Source organism: Bos mutus, chromosome 25 (genome assembly GCF_027580195.1).
Source record: "Bos mutus isolate GX-2022 chromosome 25, NWIPB_WYAK_1.1, whole genome shotgun sequence".
NCBI lineage: Eukaryota > Metazoa > Chordata > Mammalia > Artiodactyla > Bovidae > Bos > Bos mutus.
This window is the reverse complement of record NC_091641.1, coordinates 20,116,786-20,118,928: the sequence shown is the minus strand read 5'-3', so window position 1 is coordinate 20,118,928 and position 2,143 is coordinate 20,116,786.

The window sequence follows — 2,143 nt, the reverse complement described above, 5'->3', positions numbered from 1 at the left end:
CTCTGTCCATGGATTTCTCCAGGCAAAAATACTGGAGTGGTTTGCCCTCTCCTTCTCCAGGAGATCTTCCCGATCAGGGATCAAACCCAGGTCTACCACACTGTAGGCGGATTCTTTACCATCTGAGCCACCAGGGACTGCTGCTGTTGCTGCTGCTGCTGCTAAGTCGCTTCAGTCGTGTCCGACTCTGTGCAACCCCAGAGACGGCAGTCCACCAGGCTCTGCCATCCCTGGGATTCTCCAGGCAAGAACACTGGAGTGGGTTGCCATTTCCTTCTCCAATGCATGAAAGTGAAAAGTGAAAGTGAAGTCGCTCAGTCGTGTCCGACTCTTAGCGATCCCATGGCCTGCAGCCTACCAGGCTCCTCTGTCCATGGGATTTTCCAAGCAAGAGTACTGGAGTGGGTGCCATTGCCTTCTCTGGGACTGCTACTACCTGGATTCAAACAGCAGCCCTGCCATCTTTACAAACTATATCATTTGGGTAAACTGCTTAACCCCTCTGATCCTCTGTTGCCCCCTCTATGGAGGGGAAATCTTTCTCCTGTGGGACTTCAGTATAGTAACTGAGGTTATAGCTGATTAACACTGATCACAGTTTTGGGAACACCATGTGTGCGTCATACATGTAAGTACTATTGGTGTTGGAAAAGCTGGAAAAACCAAAATAAGTGTGATGTAAACTAAATTTGAGTGTCTATCAGGGCCTGGAAAAAATTTGATGTAGCTGAGCTGACTCAGTTCAGTTCAGTTCAGTTGCTCAGTCGTCTGAAACTCTTTGCAACCCCATGGACTGCAGCACACCAAGCTTCCCTGTCCATCACCAACTCCTGGAGCTTACTCAAACTCATGTTCATCGAGTCGGTGATGCCATCCAACCATCTTATCCTCTGTCCCCCACTTCTCCTCCTGCCTTCAAGTCCTTTGCATCAGGTGGCCAAATTATTGGCGCTTCAGCTTCAGCATCAGTCCTTCCAATGAATATTCAGGACTATTCAGCTGAGCTGGCTGGACACAGATAATAGGGAGTGCTGGAGACACTGGAAGGGCAAAAGCCTGATTCAAAGACATTCAAGCTTTAAATTTTAAAATCTCTGTGAGGGACAAGCAAAATAAGGGCAAGAGCTACAAGCTCTCCAACCACCAGAAAACAATTGAAACAGAAATGTTTCAGGTGAGACCACAGCTATGAGCCAGGAGGTCCGATTGCCCAATTTCAAGTGTGTCGGTGAATTTCAGATCTAGGAAGCAACATGATGCCCCCAACCTTGATGCTCTGCCACCCTTCTCAAAGCAAGAGCACCGAAGGGCTCCTGGAGTTCAGGCTCTCCTTAATTTTAAAACCGAACATGACCACTCTTTATTTTTAACCTTCCCTTCCCCTCGTCTATGCCTTCAAGCAGCTTTTCTGGGGAGGTAGTGTTTGCGCCCACACTGGCAGATCTGAGTCCCTGGCCACGCGCCGGCTGCGATGGGGATGTTGCCATGCCCACCCACCCCAGCAGCCTGGAAGCCAGCCTTTAGAGGGGCTCACTTGAGAGCCGCATGAACTATGAGGAGAGTGGAACCCAAAGTGCTACAAGTGACCCAGGTGTGGGCGAGGTGCCCTCCACGCTGGCTCACTCTTTTGAAAGGAGCATGCTTCAGGTCTGGTAGGAGCATCTGTAACAGTAAGGTTCTCGGAGGCGGACCTGGGGCTTACGGTACTCATTGCCACATGGTAAATACTGCCCATGGACCAGCAGTTGTCACATGTTGTGCTTTTTATCACATTAGCCTAATAGAGAAGGAAGCCCAGAGAGGTTAACAAAGTTGCCCCGAGTCACACAAGGCTCTTCAGTGGGAGAGCCAGGATTTGAACGTCGAGGCTGTAAATCTAGCACTTTAACTTCATCACCATACTGTAATGCCAACCAGGAGGCAGAATGCAATGATGTGCTGACATGAGTTTTCTGAGCCCTTTGACAGCTGCATTTATTTTTGCTAATTGTTAAAGAATCATCTGATCCATACATCCATTTCCTCTCAATATGACTAGTTTGATGTTCTTAAATTTTGACGTGACACATGTTAAATGACGCATGTTGACAGATTCTTTGACATCCCTCCCATTAAGAGATGGAACTAATTTCTCTCCTCTTGA